Source organism: Hemiscyllium ocellatum, unplaced genomic scaffold (genome assembly GCF_020745735.1).
Source record: "Hemiscyllium ocellatum isolate sHemOce1 unplaced genomic scaffold, sHemOce1.pat.X.cur. scaffold_124_pat_ctg1, whole genome shotgun sequence".
NCBI classification, from domain to species: Eukaryota; Metazoa; Chordata; class Chondrichthyes; order Orectolobiformes; family Hemiscylliidae; genus Hemiscyllium; species Hemiscyllium ocellatum.
In genome coordinates, this window is record NW_026867720.1 from 1,687,418 (window position 1) to 1,710,208 (window position 22,791).

At 45.3% G+C, this 22,791-nt stretch overlaps 1 long non-coding RNA gene across 3 annotated transcripts; it reads right to left on the minus strand.

Moving 5' to 3' along the window:
* Positions 1 to 2,062: 2,062 nt before the first annotated feature.
* Positions 2,063 to 22,146, minus strand: LOC132809462 (uncharacterized). 3 transcript variants are annotated; one of them, XR_009642334.1, is made up of 5 exons: positions 22,078 to 22,146; positions 21,336 to 21,442; positions 14,761 to 14,916; positions 12,218 to 12,308; positions 2,063 to 2,164 (listed from the first exon to the last, which is right to left on the minus strand). It is a non-coding gene; the product is annotated as an uncharacterized LOC132809462 (long non-coding RNA). The 3 variants fall into 3 exon arrangements; XR_009642335.1 differs by lacking the exon at positions 22,078 to 22,146 and adding an exon at positions 21,707 to 21,780; XR_009642336.1 differs by lacking the exon at positions 2,063 to 2,164 and adding an exon at positions 9,914 to 9,985.
* Positions 22,147 to 22,791: the final 645 nt, after the last annotated feature.

Consider the following 22,791-nt stretch of genomic DNA (forward strand, 5'->3'; position numbering starts at 1 on the left):
TGGGTTCACTTCCTTTCCCTTCAGCTGCTGCAGTCAATAATGTAACAGCAGAATGAAACAAAAGGAAACAGAAAGGAGGTAGCAGATCCTGGACAGAAGAGGAACCTTCAGTCTGGGAGAATGGGTCAGATCCTTCTTTGTTTCCCATTGGTCGATTCCCAGTGTTATGACGAGTTGGGGATAGCCTTTGGCCCACGTGAGTGTGGTGACACTTTGACCTCCCGCCCCCCAACCGATATGTTCGTCCTCCAGCCAATCACAGTGTGAACTACTTTCCGCTAGTTAACCCAAAGCACATGCTCCAAAATCGGCCCACATTCTGTACATTTACAATGCCAGGTTTCCACACACACGTGTGGTCCCCGTCTCAGGGATTGTGGGAGTTGTAGTCCCCATGAAGCTACTGGAGCCCTGTCTCTGGAAAGTGAATGAGAAGTGTGGGGTGGAGGGTTTGGGTATAGGATCCCCATTCAGACACACAGAACATATGGGCTGTCACTGGGTTTTACTGAAACACCTGTTTTCCACAGCCTGATTTCTGATGTAAAGAACACAGATTCAGCCAATTGCGGGGTGGGGAGTTTAATAAAGGGGAGCAGATTTTAAGCAGAGGTCTCAGTGGCGAGCACCACTGCCTCACAGCGTCAGGGACCCGGGTTTGATTCCAGCCTTAGGTGACTGTGTGGAGTTTACACGTTCTCCCCATGTCTGCGTGGTTTCCTCTGGGTGCTCCAGTTTCCTCCAACATCCAAATATGTGCAGTTAGGTGAATTGGCCAAACTAACTCATCATCATCGAAAGGCTACACTGCCTCTCCTGTGCCCAGTGCTCATCTTACGTTAATAACTGGAAAACTGAATCCAAAAATCACCACATTCACCCAAGGAGATTTTTGGAAAATGCAGGATAATCAGGTGGATTAGTGTTCCAAACTTAGATAGTGAGGAAGCATGGAGGAGATAATGATTTTACAATTTTAAACTCAGGGGAGACAGTGATTTATGATTTTAGATTGTGTTGTACATTCACACCGTCCAGAATACTCTGTTGTGAATATCCATCCTGTACTTTATTACAAAGTTAAGATCTCTGACAATGAAAACCAAAACACCCAGGAAACGTCCCCTCACCTTGTAATCTGATAAAGGACTAGTGATAAGTCTGGATGAGTTTAGAATACAGATGGAAAGCGGGAAGATTAAATCCAGTCCCAAGATCCTGTGCTTAAACAAAGGAGACTACAATAGGATGAGACAGGAGTTGGCTAATGTAAACTGGAAGCAAAGAGTTTACGATGGGGTAGTTGACGCCAGTGGGAAATATCAAAGCAATGTTTTCAAAGTGCTGAGCAAAAGTATATATCAGTGAAAAGGAAGGACCGTAGATAAAGGAGTAATCTGCCCTGGGTGGCTCAGGAAATAAGGGAGTCTATCACATTGTAATAGAAGGCACACAAATTGGCAATGATCACCGAGAAACTAGGAGATTAGAAAAACTTTAAACGATCAACAGAAAGCGAGATGGGATTGGGGATAAAAAGTGATGAGTAGCTAACCCGAGGGCCAGAATAGCAGTTGATACTGCTAGAGGGGAATATGTGGCCTCAGTATTTATTGAAGTACTTAACCGAAGAAGTCTCTCATCATAGAGATAGACCTGATAAAGTTAAAAATTACGCCGTGCTCGGAAAGCTAGTGCTTCCAAATAAAACCTGTTGGACTATAATCTGGTGTTGTGAGATTTATAACTTTGTCCACCCCACTCCAACACCGTCTCCTCCACATCAGAATCCTGACAGACAATCCCACTGAAACTGAAGCGCCTGTCAGGTACTGAAGTGAGCCACGGCGGGTGGGGGAGGGGTGCGATGTGAAAACAATGTGCTGAATTGAACTAGACCTTTTAACTGCCGTTGCCATGGAGATAATCCTGATAAACAGCCTCCATTCAAAGCTACAAACTTTGCCAACATGGACTTGGCTGTGTCGCAGTAATTTTTCCTGACACACTGACATTTGAAATCTTGTCCCCGGACAGAATACACACCTTTCCTTCCAGATGAAAAGGCCAATGATATTCAGGTCGGCACGGATCCAGTAACCATCAGGTCTGAACATGAAGCTCAATTTGAATTTCTCATTCACAAATCCACCCTTTCAGTGCCCTACAACAGAGAAAACAACTCACCACTGTTAATACAGGATGGAACTTTATAAGATAATGATAGTATTAAATTGTAGTTTCCTTGTTCCCCCCAAAACTTTAATTCTCAGTCTCACAATTTCTCTCTCTTGTTAACTGAAGACCAAACCAATCTCCTCACTCCTTCCCTCCATACCCAGTTTTCACAATCTCTCTTCTCTCCTTGAATTCAGTTACCTAGCTCTTGTCTGCAGACTAAGAACCAAATCAATGATTCTGACTCAGAGCCTCCCGGGTGTTGGTGAATCCTCCCCCCAGGTCCCCGGGTTTCCTTCCTGGTGGGAATCACATTGGGGAAAAATCAATCTGGAACCTCTCATTTATATTCCCCACCTCCACCCTCTGATGAGAACCATCCTGCACACACTGCATCCTGCACACTGGCAAAATCATATCTGGTTGAACTGAAATGAAGCAAGTTAGAACTCTAATTGCAGGCCCACCTTGTCCCTTTCCATAACATTCCTGAATTTTCACAAAATGTGTTCTGTTAACTTTCTGCAAAATCCTCCCCCAGTGAATTAGATTACCTCAGAGTACAAGGCATCTGGATCACATGGGCAAATGGGCTGAGGAGTTCAATTTAGAAAAACATGCGAGGTTCTGCATTTTGGAAAAGCAAACCTTAGCAGGACGCATACAGTTAATAGTAAGTTCCTGGGGAGTGCTGCTAAACAAAGAGACCTTGTTATGCAGCTTCATAGTTCCTTGAAAGTAAAGTCGCAGGTAGATAAGATAGTGAAGGTGGCAGTTGGTCTGCTTGCCTTTATAGGTCAGAGTGTTTAGTATAGGGGTTGGGAGGTCATAATGTGGCTGTACAGGACATTGATTAGGCAACTTTTGGAATATTCCATGCAATTCTGGTCTTCCGATCAGAAGAATGTTCTCAAACTTGAAATAGGTCAGAAAGGTATTACAAGGATGTTGCCAGGAGTTTTACCTGGAGTGTCGGAAACTGAGGGGTGACCTTAGAATACTTAGAATACTACATTCAATTCTTGTCTTCCTGATTTCAGAAAGATGTTACCACAATAAACTCAACCTCAATAACAAGGTCCTGGGAAATGTTGACGAATAAACAGACCGTGCAGTGTGGGTTGATAGATCCTTGAAAGTGGGGTTGAAGGTAGACAGGTCGGTGAAGGTGGTGTTTGTAATGCTAGCTGTTATTGGGCAGTACATTGAGGATAGGAGTTGGGAGATCATGTTTCGGTTGTACAGTTTATTGGCTCGGCCACTTTTGGAATTTCCATACTGCTTTCAATTCCAGTCTCCCTGTTATAGGATGGATGTTGGGAAACTTGAAAGAATTCAGAAAAGTTTTACAAGGGTCTTGCCAGTATGGAACATTAGAACCATAGGGAGAGGCTGAATAGGCTGAGGCTATTTTTCCTGGATCACTGGACGCTTGAGGTGGCATTGTAGAATTTTATAAAATTATGAGGAGCAACGATAGGGTGACTAGTCATGGTTTCTTTGTTTCCCCGGGGTATGGGAATCTAAGAGTAGACAGCATAGGTTTAACATGAGAGGGGAAAGACTTCAAGGGGATTTGGAGGCTTTGGGAGGGTGAAAACAGGTTTACCAGGATGTTGTCTGGATTGGGAGAGGTTGGAAAAACTTGGAGTTTTGTCTTTGGCAAGTCAGTAGCTGCGGGGTAACCAGAGAGGCACAGACAGAGTGAATAACGTGAATCTTTTTTCCAAGGTGGAAGTGACAAATCCTAGAGCCACACATTTAAGAGGAGAGGGGGCAGTTTAAAGGAAATGAAAACCAAAACAACTGCAGATGCTGTAAACCAGGAAGAGAAACAGAAGTTTCTGAAACAGCCGGCAGGTCCAGCAGCATCTGGGAAGAGAAATTAGAGTTAACCGTTTCTGAGGAAGGGGGACCAGTCCCGAAACATTAACTCATTTTTCTTCACAGATGCTGCATGACCTGCTGGGCATTTCCAACAATATTTGTGCAGGTTTAAAGGGAGTTATGTCAGGCAAGTTTCTTAAGCAGAAGGTGGTCAGTGACTAGAATGTACTCTCCTGGGTGATGGTAAAAGCAGAAACAATCACAATGTTTTTGAGGCGTTTGGGCAGACATAAGCAGGCATGGGGTGGCAGGGATATGGATCACGTACAGGCAGATGGAATTAGTTTGGAATGGCATCATGATCCACACAGACACGGTGGGCCGATTATTCTGGGGCTGTAACTGTTACGTTTTCCAAAGGGAAGAATGTCTTTTGAAGAAGTAACAAAGGATTGATGAGGGCAGAGTGATGGACATGATCTACGTGGACTTCAGTAAGGTGTTCCGCAAGGCTCCTCATGGGAGACTGGTTAGCAAGGTTAGAACTCATGGAATACAGAGGAAACCATCCATTTGGATACAGAACTGACTCAAAAGGTAGAAGACAGAGGGGTGGAGGGCTGCTTTGCAGACTTGAGGCCTGTGACCAGTGGAGTGTCACAACGATCGTTGTTTGATCCACTACTTTTCGTCATTTATATAAATGACTGGAATGCTAACATAGGAGGTATGGTTAGTAAGTTTGCAGATCACACCAACATTGGAGGTGTAATAGACAGTGAAAAAGATTACCTCAGAGTACAATGGGAACTTGATCAGATGGGCGGATGGGCTGAGGAGTGGCAGATGGAGTTTAATTTAGAAAAATGTGAGGTGCTACAGTAGGGACTTATCCACTTAATGATAAGGTCCTTGGGAGCATTGCTGAACAAAGACACCTCGGAGGGCAGATTCATCGCTTCTTGAAATTGGAGTCGCAGGTAGATAGAATAGTGAAGGCAGCATTTGGTATGATTTCCTTTATTGGTCAAAGCATTGAGTACAGGAGTTAGGAGATCATATTGCGGCTGCACGGGACATTGCTTAGGCAACTGTTGGAATAATCCATACAATTCTGGTTGCCTTCCTATCAAAACAATATTGGGAAACTTGAAAGGGGTCAGAAAAGAATTTCAAGGATGTTCCCAGGACTGGAGGATTTGAGCTACCAGGAGAAGTTGAATAGGCTGTGTTCCCTGGAGCGTCAGAGGCTTGCAAAATCGAGATTTGCAAAATCATGAGAGGCATGGATAGGGGAAATACACAAGTTCAGATGGTTGGCATAGTCTCATGGGCCGAATGGCCTGCTTCCACACTGTAGGGATTTGGTCACTGAGTATAGGAATTAGCTACAGTTGTGACTGTACTGGGCATTGGTGAGGCCAGCTTTAGAATACTACATTCAATTCTAATCTCCCTGATTTTGGAAAAAAATGTTACAACAATAGGACTCAACCTCATAATAACAAGTTCCTGGGAAGTGTACCAGAACAAAAGCACTGTGCAGAGTGGGTTGATAATGCCTTGAAAGTGGGGTTGAAGGTAGACAGGTCGGTGAAGGTAGTGTTTGGTATGCTAGCTGTTATTGGGCAGTGCATTGAGTATAGGAGTTGGGAGATCATGGTTCGGTTGTACAGTATATTAGCTCGGCCACTTTTGGAATCCCCAGACTGCTTTCCATTCTGGTCTCCCTGCTACAGGAAAGATGTTGGGAAACCTGAACAAGTTCAGCAAAGATTTACAAGGGTGTTCCCAGTATTGGAACATTTGAACCATAGGGAGGGGCTGAGACTATTTTCCCTGGAGCAGGAGATGCTGTGGGATGGCTTTATACAACTTTATATAGTTGTGAGGAGCAACAACATGGTGACTAGCCAGTTTCTTTATTCCCAGGATAGGGAGTCCAAAAGCAGAGGGCATAGGTTTAAAGTGAGAGGGGAAAGACTTCAAGGGGACCGTAGGGACAACTTGCTTGCTACATGCATAAATGAGCTGGTTGGCATGGACGATAAGGGCAGAGGGTTTGTTTCCATTCTGTACATCTCTGTGACTCTGTTTTACAAAACATGAGGAGAGTTTCAGAAAATATCTACAAGGCTATTGTTAGGACCGTGGAGTTAAAGGGAAAGGCTGAATAAGCTGGGGCTTTTCCCCAGAGCGTCAGAGACTGATGGGTTACCTTACGGAGAAGCACAGACAGGGTGAATAGCCAAGGTCTTTGTTTCCACCCAGTGTCGGGGAGTTCAAAACTGCAGGGCGTTGGGTTTTAGGTGAGAGGGGAAAGGTTTCAAATGGACCTGAGGGCCAAACGGTTCACTCAGAGGTTGGTGAGCGTATGGAATGAGATGCTATAGGAATGATGAACGCAGGTCAAATTAAATTTAAAAGGTGTCTGGAGGGGTACATGAATAGAAAGTGTTCATGTGTGATATAGGCCAACGCTCCCAAATGGAGCTGGATCAGGTTAGGATATCTGGTCGACATGGACGAGTTGGACTGAAGGGCCTGTTTCCGTGCTGGATAACTCTCTGACTCGAAGTACCTCAGCAAAATGGTGGAAATTCACAATAAAAACAAAAAGTGCTGGAGATCCTCAGCGGGTCAGGCAGCATCTGAAATGGTGACAGATGCAGGAAACATTGCAGCCTGGAGGTAGTGTTGAGATGGTCACACCAAGCATTACAATATCGATTACATGCTGAGTGCCAGAACGTGGGACCAGAATAAATAGGTGCTGGATGACCAGCATGAATACAATGGGGATGGAAAGCAGACGTTCTGGGTCAGGACTATTCATCAGGACTGACAAAGAGTCCCGACCCAAAACATCAACTTTCCTGCTCCTCTGATACTGCCTGACCTGCTGCACTTCCCCAGGTCCACATTGTGTACACTCTGACTTCCAGCAATGCCCACATCTTATCCATCCTGGTCATTGTGTTCAGGCCAGGCAGCATCAGTAGTGCTTGGTGTGTCCATCTCAACACTTCTTCAAGTGCACTATCTACCTGCACCTCTACTTTCGAGGAATTATGAACCTGCACTGCAAGGTCTCTTTGTTCAGCAACACTCCCCAGGACCTGACCATTATGTGTATCAGTCCTGCTAAGCTTTGCTTTTCCAAAATGCAGCACCTCACATTTATCTAAATTAAACTCCATCTGCCACTCCTCAGCCCATTTGCCCATCTGATCAAGATCCCATTGTAATCCGAGGTAACATACTCCATTGTCTGCTATGTATTCAATTTTAGTTTCAAATGCTAACTTACTAACTATATCTCATATGTTCACATCCAAATCATTGATATAAATGACAAAAAGCAGAGGGCCCAGCACCGATCCTTGTGGCACTACACTGATCACAGGCCTCCAGTCCAAAAAACAATCTACCTCCACCACCCTCTATCTTCTAACTTTGAGCCAGTTCTGTATCCAAATGGCTAGTTCTCCCGGTATTCTGTGAGATCTCATCTTGCTAACCAGTCTCCCATGGGGAACCTTACCAAACGCCTTACTGAAGTGCATAGAGATCACATCTACCACTCTGCCCTCATCAATCCTCTGAGTTAATTCTTCAAAAACAGCTCAATCAAGTACGAGACACATGATTTCCCACACACAAAGCCATGCCGACTCTCCCAAATCATAGAACATAGACAAGTACAGCACAGAACAGGCCCTTACGTCCACGATGTTATACCGAGATTTAATCCTAATGTAAAACATAGTAACTTAACCTACACACCCCTCAACTCACTGCTATCTATGTGCACGTCCTGCAGTCGCATAAATGTCCCCAATGATTTCGCTTCCACCACCACCACTGGTAACGCATTCCAAGCATTCACAACTCTGTGTAAACAACTTACTTCGGACGCGTCCTTTATACCTTCCTCCTAATATCTTCATAGTATGACTTCTCAAACAAGTTAATCCTGCCCTGGGGAAAAGTCTCTGTACACCTCTCAGGTCTCCTCTCTTCCTCTTTTTCTCCAGAGAGAAAAGTCCGAGCTTATTCAAACTTTCTTCATACAGGAAGCCTTCCAGTCCAGGAAGCATGCCGGTAAACCTTGTTTGCACCCTCTCCAAAGCCTCTGTACATTTCCTGTAGTATTGAGACCAGGACTGGACACAAACTTCCAAGCGTGGTCTCACCTGGGACTTGTAGAGCTGTAGCAAAACCTCACGGCTCTTAAACTCTATCTCCCTGTTAATGAAAGCCAAAAAAACATTTGCTTTGTTAACAACCCTATCCACTTGGTTGGCAACTTTGAGGGATTTATGTACTTGCACACCCAGATCCCTCTGTTCTTCCACACTGCCAAGAATCCTGTCTTTAATCCTATACTCAGCATTCAAGTTCGCATTTATCCAGCCATTTCTCAGCCCAGCTCTGCATCCTGTCTATGTTATGCTGCAGCCTGCAGTAGCCCTCTATATTATCGGCGACACTTCCAATCTTTGTGTCATCGGCAAATTTACTAAGCTAACCACCAACCTCCTCATCCAAGTCATTTATAAATCCTACAGAGACCCAAGAACGGAGCTCTGCGGGACCCCACTCAACACTGTCCTCCAGACAGAATACTTTCCATCTACAACCACTCTCTGCCTTCTGTCAGCCAGCCAATTCTGAATCCGGATAGCCAAATCTCCCTGGGTCCCATACTTCCTGACTTTATGGATGAGCCTACCATTGGGAAACCGAACAAAAGCCTTGCTGAAATCCATTTATAACAGATCCACTGCTCTGCAGTCGTTGACCTGTCTTGACACGTCCTCAAAGAACTCAATAATCACACTATGCTTTGACAAATTGTCATAAATTCTATCCCTCAGAATTATTTCCACAACTTTGCTGACAACAGATGTAAGACGGACTGGTCTGTAATTGCCACCGATTTCCCTATTTCCCTTCTTGAAAAGAGGAACAACATTCGCCTCCTTCTAATTCTCCGGGACGACTCCTGTAGAGTGAGGCGGCAAATATCCTCGCCAGCAGCTTAGCAACCTCCTTTCTCGCTTCCTGGAGCAGCCGAGGATAAATCTGGTCTGGCCATGGGGACTTATCAAGCTTAATGTTTTCCACAATTTCCAGCACATCAATTTCATCAATCTTGATCTGTCCTTGCTTTTCTAAATACATGTAAATCCTGTCCCTCAGGGTACCCTCTAACAACTTGTCTAGCACCGACGTCAGGGTCACGCGTCTGTAGTTCCCGGGATTGTCCAAACCGCCTTCCTTAAACAGGAGCACCACATTAACCAACCCCCAGTCTCCTGGCTCCTCAGCTGTGACTATCAATAATACAAAACTCTCAGCAAGGGGCTCAGCAATCTCTTCCCTGGCTTCCTACAGAATTTTAGGGTACACCTGATCAGATCCTGGGGATTTATCCACCTTTATGCGTTTCAAGGTATCCAGTACCACCTTCTGTGTAATATGGACATTTTTCAAGATGTCACCATCTATTTCCCGACATTCCATAACTCCCATGTCCTTCTCCACAGTAAACAATGATGCCAAATACTGGTTTTGTCTCTCTCCCTCCAACCCCATCCTTAACCCCATTCGCCAAAGCTGTGTCCTGTCCCCTTTTTACCCTCCTGATTTCCCTCTTCAGTATACTCCTACTGCCTTTATACTCGAAGGATGTTTTGGATTGGAATAAATACAAAATGGTACATCTTGATTTAAAAAAAAGGCATGAGTTACACTCATTAAAAGTCAGGCCATGAGAAGTGGTATAGAATAAAGAGACCTCGGTGTTCAGATTTTTGAAGTATGTGTCACATGTAGACAGGTTTGTTAAAAAGGTGTTTAGCACATTTACCTTCATTGCTCAGACCTCAGAGGAGAGGAGTTGGGACGGGATGTTGAGGTTGTACAGGATGTTGGGGAGGCCTCTTCTGGAATACTGTGCCCAGTTCTGGTTGTGCTGTCATGGGAAGGATATTATTAAACTGGAGCGAGTTCAGAAGAGTTTTACCAATAGGTTAATGGGAATGGATGGTTTGAATTTTAAGCAGAGTCTGGATAGGCTGGGACTTCTTTCACTGGAGCGTAGGAGGCTGAGGGGTGACATTATTAGAGATTTAGAAAATGCTGAAGACTATCAGTAATGTGAACAACAGGTGCCCTTTCCAGGAGGGGGTGCGATTCAAGACTGGGTATATACATTTTAAAGTGAGAGGAGGAAAGCTTTAAAACGACGTTTGGGATTTTATTTTTTTTGTTTTTGCATAGAGAGAGTGGTTCACGTGTGGAATATACTTGCAGAGGATGTGGAAGCTGTGAATACAATTACAATTTCAGGGTAGCACAGTGGCTCAATGGCTAGCAGGGCTGCCTCACAGCACCAGGGACACAGGTTCAATTCCTGCATTGGGTGGCTGTCCATGTGGAGTTTGGATATTCCTCCCCATGTCAGCGTGTGTTCCTCCAGGTGCTCCCATTTCTTCCCACAAGCCACAGATATACAAGGTAGGTGAACTGGCCGTGCTCAGTTGCCCATCGTGTTCAGGGATGATTGGGTTTAGTGAATTAGTCAGGGGTATATGTAGAGGAAAAAGGGTAGGGGAATGGGATTCTAAAGAGGAAAAAACATTTGGACCCGTATATCGATTGGGAATGCTAGGATAGATTTGGACCAAGTGGAGGCAAATGCGATTAGTTCAGATCAAAATTATGGTCAACACTGACTGGTTGGACCACAGGGTCTGTGTCAGTGCTGTATAACTTTATGACTCGAACGCTCCTATCTCTGTAAATTCCTGTGTGCTCGGAACTCTCCCTGTCAATGCCACCTCATCCAGCCTTACAACTCTTCCATATCTCAATAATTCCTCTCCAGCCTCAAACCCCAAAAATTTCTATCATAAATATCTATCTTTGTAACATCCTCCATCCTCAATACTTTCCAACTTTCATGCCCTCCAGATTTATTATCCTCCCTATCTCTAATCCCCTCCCCTCTCTGAAAACTTTGCGATATGTGCCTTTCTTTATTTCCAGCCTCCAGGACACCCAATGTTTATTTCTCACTTGATGATGGCCCTTTCTGATTCCTGAGCTGAGCTTCTGAATTTCATCTTAAAACTCTCCATCTCACTTACCTCCCAAAAACATCGACCAACCATGTGTCATCTATTCTAGTATCACCTTTTCTGACCTGATGTCCAATGGAGCTTGTCATATTCCTGTCATAAACATCTCAGCGGTATACAGAACAGAAACAAATACTCTGGTGATCCATCTGTGAGAAAGGAAACTACCACCGAACTATCCTAATCTATTATGGCATCCTCCTCTATCATGGCATCACAAATGCACACTAAATGCATCTTAAGTGTTTTGTGTCTCCCACCCTTACAGACAGTGAGGTTTAGTGCAACTGTTGTTCTATAATGACATTACCCATAGGAACACAGAGCAGCTGGGTCTGTGCAAACCAGAGATCGCCCACACATTGGGAAGGATGGCAGGGTCCCTGTGAGGGGGCACAGGAGATTTACCAGGATGGTTCAAGGCATGGGGGATTTTAGTTGCAGGGACATGGGTGTTAATGGTACAGGTCAAGAATATCCATCTACAATAGATGGACTCTCCTTTCTAACCTCTCCCCTTGCCTGGGCTGTGGTAACCTTCAGGTTAAACCCACCACCAGCCATCTCTCCCTAATGAGAGAGCAGCCCTATGGTCTGGGAGGACAATGCTGCCTTTCCCTTTTACACAGTGATGTCACTGTACCCCGGGGGTGGGGAGAGGGAATGCTGAAGGTGGGGGATGGGACAGCACTCAGGCACAGTGCTTTGTCCTGGAGGATGTTCACTTTCTTTAATATTGTTGGGGGCTGTACTGATGCAGGCAAGTGGAGAATGTTCCAACACAATCCTGATGTGTACCTTATAGAGAGCAAACAGACATTGGGGAATCAGGGGTTTGGGGAAACAGATTGTTCTCCTTGTAGCAGAGGAAATTGTGGCTGCCCTGTGACAGAGGGTTTACAGAAATTATACATTAGAATAATCAACCTTACACTCATCAGCTCATCATAAACTGTTGACAAGACATATATGAAAGACTTGGAGGAGATCTATTGACAGGATGGTTTGATTGAAAGGAGAACTTTTATGCATCAAATAGGAATGAGCTGGAACACAATACTCACAACTAAATGCAAATATCCAGGTCCTGATGAATTGAGTAATTCTGTCAGAGTTTGGTGTTACAAATACTGAGGTTACCATCTGAATGTCCACCTGTAATACAAGTTTATAAAATCCGTCACTGTCAGATCAGGTTAGAAACTCGCACCATCCCCTCCTCCTGGCCCAGGATGACTGGACACATTACCCCTTGTGGAGGTCAGCAGTCAGTTCAGGGGGAAATGTATGTGGGTTTCTATCAGTTTCCATCTTGGGACTTCATGTGACTGAACAGGGCAGATCTTTGACACGTGAGAGAGAATGTTCCAAGTGTCAGTGAGATGTGGAGAGCAGGATTTGCTGCTGCTTCTTCCCTTCTGTGCTGCCGCTGTGCGTCATCAATAACACATGGGGGATTGGGGGGGGGGGCGGGGGGGGTGGTGAAAGGCTCATGCAGCTTCAGGGGCAAGTTGTCACCATTCTGACCAAATAGGCAGTAAGCTCCTCCCAATCATTCCATAGAGTATCCCTTAAAAGACAGGAACTCTGCATGCTTCCCACTGCCCAGTGTTCCCAAGAAAAGTTTAGAAGAATGATGGGGAAAATCTCCTAGGAAAGGCATAACAGTAAAGTTCCAAAAGGATTATAAACAGTTTACACAGAGGGATCCATTGGAGAAGTGGGCAACAAGTTGGCAAATGGAGAATAACTTGGGAAAATGTGAAGCAGTTCATTTTGGAGGAGATAATAAAAAGAACAGAGGACTATTTAATTGGTGGAAACTGTAGAAAGCTGCACCACAAAGGGACCAAGAGGTAAATGTGCAGGAAACAAAGCAAGCTAGCACAAAGTAACACCAGGTCATCAGGAAGGGGAATGGAATATTGCTCCTGATTTCAAGGGATTTGCAGTATAAGAGTTTGAAGTATATACCTGAGAGCAACTTTATACAGTGCGAGTGAGACCACATCTGGGGTAATGAGAAGTTTTGCTCCCTTTATTTCAGGGAATACATCACTTCATCGGAGGCATTCAGAGAAGATTGACTGGGATGATCCTTGGTTTGAAGGGATTCTCTTTTAAGAAAAGGCTGAAGTCGTCGGGACTCTACTCACACGATTTGGGAAGAATGAGAAGTGAACTCTTTCAAACATATCGGCTTCCTCAGGGGTTTGACAAGGTAAAGACTGACAGGATGTGTCCCAGCATGAGGGCACCTAGAACCAGACTCTGGGTCAGTCGCGGAATCAAGGGTTCTGTTTTAGTTTTGTCAACTTTAATGCAACACCAACACGGTAAGGGGTTTCAGTAGCAATGGAGCTGGGGCGAGGGGGAGACAAGCAACATTTTACAGATTGGAATTCCTGGTGCTGGTGATTGTGTCGATGTCTGATCAGAAGGTCACCTTGGCGTCAGAATAGGAGAGCAATATTGTGAAGAGTGTAGCTCTGCCTCAGTTCCCAGTGAGAGAGAGGGGCTCAGCAGTGAGGGAAAGGAATTTGTAACATCAACTGAAGGCAATGGGTTTAACCATTGCAATGTTTCATTGGAGGAAATTGCAGCTAATCGAGTAGTGGGAGCATGGTTAGCAGTTTGATAACAGAATAACAGTGGAGTAATGGAGAGGGATGATGGGGAGGTAGAGCTGGACATTGTCAGTGTACATGTGAAACCTAACAGTGCTTTTGGACGATGTCACTTCCTGGCAGCATGTAGGTGAGAAACTGGAGGGACCAAGGATAGATCCTTGAGGGACACCGAATACAAGGACTTCAGAAAGGAAAGGGAGAGTGGAGATGGAGAAGGATTTTCCAACAACCTTGAAGTAAAATATTAGTTGGTAGCAGAATGTGTGAGCAGGACATAACCAGAAAAGACAGACAGAACAAGGAACAATATCTGTGAATCGGTGAGGGGGAGTGATGATGATGATGATGATGATGATGATGATGATGAGGAGCCTGACTCTACATTCTATTTCTCCATTCGTGAGATCACCCAACCCCACCCTAGTCTCAGCTCATTTACTGAAATACTTGCTCCATCCCTGTGTTATCTCCAGACTCCATTATCCAAACACACTCCTGGCCAGCCTCCCACATTCAACTTACATATAATATCAAGAATATCTAAAACTCTATTGCCCAAGTGCTCACTTGTTCTATAACTTGTTGATCCAACAATAGGCTCCCGTTTACAAGCAACTTCAAATTCTCACCCTTGATGTAATTCCTGGCTGTGAACATCCCTGTCTCCCTGCACCACGCAACCTGTGAGACCTCAACAACTCATTTTCTGTCAGACTCCCAACGATGTGTTTATTCATTGCTTCACCGGATTGGCTGTTTCTACTGTTGTCAAGGCAACACGGTCTGGAATTCCTATCCTAATCCTTTCATATCTGTTTTTCTCCTTTAAGGTATCCCCGAAAACCTGCTTATTTGGCAATTCGTTTGATCACCTGACCTAATATACCCATCTGTTGCCTAATGTCAGAAAGTATCAATAGTATTTCGTGAAATTATAAAAATGATAAAAATACAAACTGTTGTTGATTTGCACATACATTGTCAACTTTTCTCTGTCGCTGAGTGAATAATCTGTAACATCTCTTCCCCAACCACATTGTGGGAGCACCTTCACCACACAAACTGCAGCTGTACAGGAAGTCAAACATCACCCTCTCCACAGGCAATGGGGCTTTGGCATTGATCACTGGGATCTGTGGAGGGAGAAACACAGTTGATATTTCAGGGAATGAAAATGTTGCAGAATTTGATGGTCAGAAATGGAAGGAAAATGCACTCTTTTGTTGTAAAAAGGAATGATTCACTGGCAAAGTAATTGTGGAAAATTCAGTCCGTTTAGAGAGCAGCACGTTGTCAGGGGTTGGGCAGCAGAGGAAAATTAACTTACAAAAGGTCTGTGAAAGTAACAGTAAAACACTGAACAACCCAAACACCCTGTTTCCCAACACTTTAACTCCCCTTCCCGCTCCACCAAGGACATGCAGGTCCTGGGCCACCTCCACCGCCAAATCCCAGGCACCTGATGCCTGGAGGAAGAACACCTCATCTTCTGTGTTCGGATCCTCCAACCAGATGGGATCAATGTGGATTTCACCAGTTTCCTCATTTCCACTCCCCCCACCTTATCCCAGATCCAGCCTTCCAACTCGGCACCACCTTCTTGTCCATCTTCCTTCCCACCGATTGGCTGCTGCTTGACCTGCTGTGCTTTTCCAGCATCACACTCTGACACTGGAAACACCCTGACTCTGACACTCTGTAAAACCTGCCCTATCTCTCCCTGCCAGGCAAAGCTGTGCATGTGTCCCCCTGCAGCTTGCCCCTCACAAAGTTGGCTGCCACACTCCTGTCCCATGAATCACTGCCCCCAATAAAGATGGCGGCGCTCACTCGCACCATTCACCATTTGAAGCATTTTCCCGTTTGACACAAACACGGTCCTGGGATTTTCAAATTTATGTTTTCCAGTGTGCACTAAGTTCTGTAAAATGTCTCAGCACGTTCCATTAAAATTTCCTTCCCTTCCTGGTCAATATGCCTTTCCTTACCCCTGCCCTGCACCTTCACACGTTCCCAATGCCTTGGTCACAACACACACTGTGCTGTCAGTGAAGCTGATCACGTGGTTGCTTATAGCCACGCCCCTCATTCACTCCGATTGGTTGGAGGACCGACAGGCACTGCCTGGTCTTCCAGTCCCAGCCCCATCTTCTTATAAGAGGTATAAGAGTGAGGGCTCATTCCTGTTTCTCCTGATGTCAGACATTAACAACAACTACCTGCATTTTATAGAGCCTTTCACACTGACAATTCTCCTAAAGAGTTTCACGAATGCTGGAAACATTGATTAAAGAGAACAACTTTAAGATACATATTTAAGGAGGACAGAGGGGTTTAGGAAAGATATTCAAGAGGTATTTTTAAAGATTAGATTACTTACAGTGTGGAAACAGGCCCTTTGGCCCAACAAGCCCACACCAACCCTCTAATGAGCAACCCACCCAGACCCAATCCCCTACATCTAACACTACGGGCAATTTAGCATGGCCAATTCACCTAATCTGCACACTTTTGGACTGTGGGAGGAAACCGGAGCACCCGTATGAAACCCACACAGACACGGGGAGAATGTGCAAACTCCACACAGACAGTTGCCTGAAGTGGGAATTGAACGCTGGTCTCTGGCGCTGTGATGCAACACTGTGCCACCCATCTGCAGCTCCAATCGTGGAGTGATGTTTGTGGGGAACAGCTTACAACGGAGACAGTTAGTGGTTAACCACAGCTTAACAACCCCATGTCCTAGCCCCCTACCCCACACACTAGGCCTTGGTCTCACAGCCTGTCATTACACACTACCTATGGTTAGCCACTAATAGTCTCCATTAACAGCTAGTCACCCTCCCCCAGCCAGATCGATTTCCACTCCTTTATCCAACCGTTCTTCTCACTCTATCCCTACCTATCCTTTACTACTTACATCCTCCCCTAAACCCTACCTTCTACATATAAACCAACATTTGTTCTCACAGTAACATCAGCTGTGAGGAAGGGACACCGGATCTGAAACGTTAACTCTGATTTCTCGTCACAGATGCTGCCAGACCTGCTGAGCTTCTCCAGACCCTCCTGGTTGTTGTTTCTGATTTACCGCATCGGCAGTTCTTTTGGTTTTAATTTACCGGGAGTCTGTAATTCAGGTCCAGCAGCCTCTGTCCCAGTCCCTGCTGTCTCTCCCACCCCCACCCAGTGACACTGCACCTGCACAGCTCATGGACAGGTGTCGTCTTGCTGGCCACACCCCTCATTCACTCCCATTGGCTGCAGGACCGCACAGACCCTCCTCCCATTGGTCTGGAGCTGCCATCAATCAAGCCATCCCCCATTGTGAGGTGAGTGGTGGGCTCCCCTCTCTCTGCCTTGGGATGAGCTTCATCATTCACAGTGAATGGGGCAGTATCACAGAACACAGGGGCTGGGGGCTATTCAGCCCATTGGGGCTGTACACTCTCCCTCTGGAGATGCTGCAAATCCGTCCCAACTCCCCTCGCATTTACCCACAGCTTCCCAATCTTTCCGTAAAAAGTAAAATTGCAAATCTGTTTGAGAACACCTGCTGAATCTGTGTCCACCCGCTGTTCAGACTGTTCCAGATGCTCAGAATGTACTCAGTAAAATATAGGTCACATATTCACATTATTTTCCATTTAACTTAAAATAGTTACTAATATTGTGACATTGTTAACAATTCCCCTCTCTCTGCAAATTAAAATATCCCAGAAACAAATTTGCACCTGGTCGCAATCACTGCTTAACCTTCTCAGGTCCAAGAATTATCTGTGCTGAGATGTACAGCTCAGAAACAATGGACCAATTCGCCCATGCCAACTAGGAATCCTAAACTAACGGAGTCCCACTTGCCAGCTATTGGTCTGAATTCCTCAAAACCCTTCCTAATCACGTACCCAATCGGATGCCTTTTAAATGTTGTAATTGTATCAGTCTCCACTACTTCATCTGGCAGCTCATTCCATCCACGCCCCACACTCAGCTTGAAAACTGATCCCTTTTAAATCTTTGCCCTCTCAACTTAAACCTACGTGGTCTTGTTTTGGACTCACCTAACCTGGGGGAAAAAAAAGACCCCAGCTGTTCACCATATCCACGCCCCTCGTGATTTTATAAATCTCCCAAACATCACCTCTCAGTCTTTGATTCTCAAGGGAATTTAACCCCAGCCTATTTAGCCTCTCCGCGTAGCCCAAATCCTCCAACTGTAGCAAATCTTTGTAAATCTTGTCTGAACCATTTCAAGTTTCACAACATCCTTCTCAGAACAGGAACATTCGAACTGAAAATGGAATTCCTGAAATGGCTTTATCATAGAATAAGGAACATAGAAAAATACAGCGCAATACAGGCCCTTTGGCCCTCGATGTTGCGCCGACCCAAGCCCACCTGACCTACACGAGCCCACTATCCTCCATTTGCCTATCCAATGCCCATAAAAAGGGAGAGTCCACCACTGCTACTGGCAGGGCATTCCATGAACTCCCGACTCGGTGAGTAAAGAATCCACCCCTAACATCTGTCCTATACCGACTTCCCCTTAATTTAAAGCTACGCCCCCTCGTAATAGCTGACTCCATACGTGGAAAAAGGTTCCCATTGTCAAATGTCCTATCCAGCCCCAATATGACGTCCCAGCTTCTGTATTCAATGCATTGACCAATAAATATAAGCATACCAAACACCACCTTCACTACCTGCCGACCTGCGATTCTACATTCAAGGAACAATGTACCTCTTTTTTGAGCAACACTCCCCAGGAACTTACCATTAAATACATTAAGTCCTGTCCTGATTTGCCTTACCAAAATGCAGCAGCTCACATTTGTCTAAATTGAACTCCATCTGCCATTCCTCACTCGAATGGCCCATCTGATCAAGATCCTGTTGTATTCTAAACTAACCTTCTTCACTGTCCACTACACCTACAATCTTGTATTTTCTGTAAACCTACCTCATATATTCACATCCAAGTCATTTATTTAAGGACCCAATATCCATTCCTGCAGCACACTGCTTTTCAGAGACTTCCAGTCCACAAAGCAACCATTCATCACCACCCACTGTCTCCTACCTTCAAGCCTGTTTTGTATCCAAATAGACAGTTCTCCCTGCATTCCATGTTATCTAACCTTGCAAACCAGTCTGCTCTGTGGAACCTTGTTCAATGCCCATATAGACAATGTCCACAGTCTGTCTTCATCAATCTTCCTAGCACTTCTTCAAAAAAAACCTCAATCAGGTTAGAGTGACAATTTCCCACGCACAAAGCCATGCTGACTCTCTAATCATTCCTTGTCTTTCCAAATACATGTAAATCCTGTCGCTCAGAATCCCTTTCAACAACTTGCCTGCCACTGACTTCAGGCTCACTGTTCTCGTGTTCCTTGGCCTTTTGTTACCACCTTTTTATAAAAAAAATGGCACCCGTCTTCCAGCACCTCACCTGTCACGGACGATAATCCCAATATGTCAGGGAGGGGCCCAGCAATCACTTCCCGAGCTTCCCACAAATTTCTGGAACACACCTGATCAGGTCCCAAGGCTTTATCCACCTTGATGCAATTTAAGACATCCTGAAACTCCTCCTCTGTAACAGACACTTTTCAAGTTCTCACTATTCATTTCTCCAAACTCTCTAGATTCCACATCCTTCTCCAGTGAAAAAAAGACATGGAATATTAGAGGTGTGAGGTAGGAGCGAAGGACTTGTGGGAAGGTGAGTCTAACTCAGTAGCTGATAGCTCTGTCTGAGCTACTCTGTCTCGTCCTCAAGGACATAACTATTCAAATGGGGTCTGCAGCAGGTGGTGAGGGAACCAGCAAGAGGGAAAAGATACTACATCTTATCGTTATGAATCTACCAGCTGCAAATGCATCTGTCCATGACAGTATCGGTAAGAGCGACCATCACACAGTCCTTTTGGAGATAAAGCCTCGCCATAAAGTTGAGAAAAAAAGTTGAGTGGTACTATCACCGTGCTAAATGTGACAGATGTAGGAACTCAAACTGGATCTCTCTGAGACACTGTGGGATAACAACAGCAACAGAACTGTACTCCAGCACAATCTGTAATCTCATAGGTTTGTAAATCCCGCTCTCACCCATCACAACGGACAGGAAAGGAGGGCATGCCATGAGCAGCACCAGCCATACCTAAAAATGAAGTGCCAACCTGGTGAAGCTACCAAGCAGGACTATCTGCATATCAAACAGCATCAACAGCAAGCAATAGAGCTAAGTGATCCTACATCCAATGGAGTGGATCAGAGCTCTGCAGTTCTGCCACACCCAGTTGTGAATGGTAATGGACAATTAAACAACTAGTTGCCGGAAGCACTATAGATATCCCCACCCTTACTGATGGAGGGGTCTCACACATCCATGCAAAAGATAAGATGACAGCATTTGCAGCAATTTTCAGCCAGATGCAAAGTGGGATGATCCAGCTCACCCTTCTCCAGTGGTTCCTCATGTCACAGATGTGAGCTTTAAGCCAATTCAATTTACTTTGAATAATATCAACAGAATGGTTAAGTAGTGTAAAGGCTATGGGTCCTGCTAACATTCTGGCAATACTACTGATAGCTTGTGCTCCAGAACTTGCCACCCACCAAGCCACATACCGCTCCAGCACTGGAATCTACCATCAATGTGGAACATTGCCCAAATAAAAACACAGGGCAAATCCAATCTCGGCAATTTCCCTCCATCAGTCCAACTCGATCAGCAGTAAAGTGATGGAAGCAGTCATTAGCAGGACGAACAAGCATCAGCTGCTCAGGAACAGCCAGCTGAGTGACACTCATTTTAGGCTCCACCAGGGCCACTCAGCTCCCGATTGTGTTACTGCCCTGATTTACAACCTGACAACCAGCTGAATCCCAGAGGTGAGATGAGAGTGACAGCCCAGTCCCACTCCAACACCACTATTTCTAGCTGATTCTACCCTTGTCTCAGCTCATATACTTTCATCCATGGTGTGTTATCTCCAGACTTCATTATCCAAACACACTCCTAGCCAGCCTCCCAAATTCAACCTCTCTGTAATCTCAAGAAAAACTGAAAACTGTGCTCACTTCTCCCAAAACATGTTGATCCATCTAAAGGCTCCTATTCATAAGCAACAACAATTTAGAAAACTTATTCTTCATATAATTCCTGGCTGTGATCATCCCTAGCTCCCTTCACCACACATCCTTTGAGACGTCAACAATCCCTTTTCTTCGAGACTCCCAACGATTTGTTAATTCATTATTTCAATTGTTTGGCTGATTCTACAGTTGCTAAAGCACCATGTTCTAGAATTTGCAGACAAAACCTCACAGGTCTGCTTTCCACCTTTAAGACATCCCTCAAAACTTACTTTTTGGCAATGCTTTTGGTCACCTGAACAAATATCTCCATCACTGGCCTCATATCTAAAGTTCTCAATAATATTTTTGTGAAAGCATGATAATAAAACTACATACTGTTCTTGGTTTGGACATTATCTTCAAATCATCACTGTAGCTGTAATGAATAATCTGTAATGTCTCTTACCCAACCACATTGTGGGAGCACCTTCACCACACAAACTGCAGCTGTACAAGAAAGTCAAACATCATCCTCTCCACAGGCAACAGGGCTTTGGCATTAATCACTGGGATCTGTGGAAGGAGAAACACAGTTGATGTTTCAGAGAGTGCAAAATGAATTACAGGGAATGAAAATGGTTCAGAATTTGATAGTCAGAAATGGAAGGAAAATACACTTGCTTATTGGAAAAAAGAATTCTTGACTGTCAAAAATATTCAAGATAAAAGTAATCTGATAATAGAGCAGCACATGGTCAGGGGCGGGGCAGCAGTGAAAAACTCATTTACAAAGGGTCTATAACAGTAATAATACAGTATAAAACAGACCAAACATACCCCCATGGTTGGAGACTGAGGAAGCTGGACATTGACAAAGTGGTCCTGAGGGAGCCCAGAGGTGACTCAGAGCAGGATTGGCTGCTGTCATCACAATGACTCTGTACCAGAGAGAGGCTGCACATGCGCCTGGCTGCACCGTGCCCCCTACAAAGATGGCGGCCCCGCACGTGTCCAGTGAATCCTTGTCCCGAATAAAGATGGCGGCCTCACTCAGGCCTGCAGCCGCTGAGGCAATTCCCCATTTACTGCAAATACGGGACTGAGACGTTCAAATTTGTGTTTTCCGACATGCACAATTTGTTTGTAAAACCTCTCCGCTCATAGCAACACAGTTTTTGTCCCGTTTCCCTGTTTATTTCTTTCCTTACCGTATCCTTTCTCTCTATAACTTCCCGAGCTTTCATTACAGAGACTCTGAGTCAGGCGCGAGGGTGATCACATGGTTCACAATAGCTCCGCCCTTCATTCACTGTGATTGGTTGGAGGATCAACCTCCGGCTCCGCCCACCGTCCTTTCATTGGTCTGGTTCTGACATCAATCACCCGGGGTCACTGTTGGTTGGAGCATGCGCAGTGTGTCCTGCTTGTGCTGAGATGTTGGGTCATGTGATGGGAGGTAACAACAATGACTGCAGATGCTGGAACCCAGATTCTGGGTCAGTGGTGCTGGAAGAGCACAGCAGTTCATGCAGCATCCAAAGGGCAGAGAAAAAGCCCTTCATCAGGAATAAAGGCAGTGAGCCTGAAGCGTGGAGAGATAAGTGAGAGGAGGGTGGGGAGAAAGTAGCATAGAGTCCAATGGGTGAGTGGGGGAGAGGATGAAGGTGACAGGTCAGGGAGGGGAGGGTGGGGTGGATAGGTGGGAAAGAAGACAGGCAGGTAGGGCAAGGCCGGACAAGTCATGGGGACAGTGCCGAGCTGGAAGTTTGAACTAGGGTGAGGTGGGGGAAGGGGAAATGAGGAAACTGTTGAAGTCCACATTGATGCCCTGGGGTTGAAGTGTTCTGAGGCGGAAGATGAGGCGTTCTTCCTCCAGGCGTCTGGTGGTGTGGGAGTGGTGGTAAAGGAGGCCCAGGACCTCC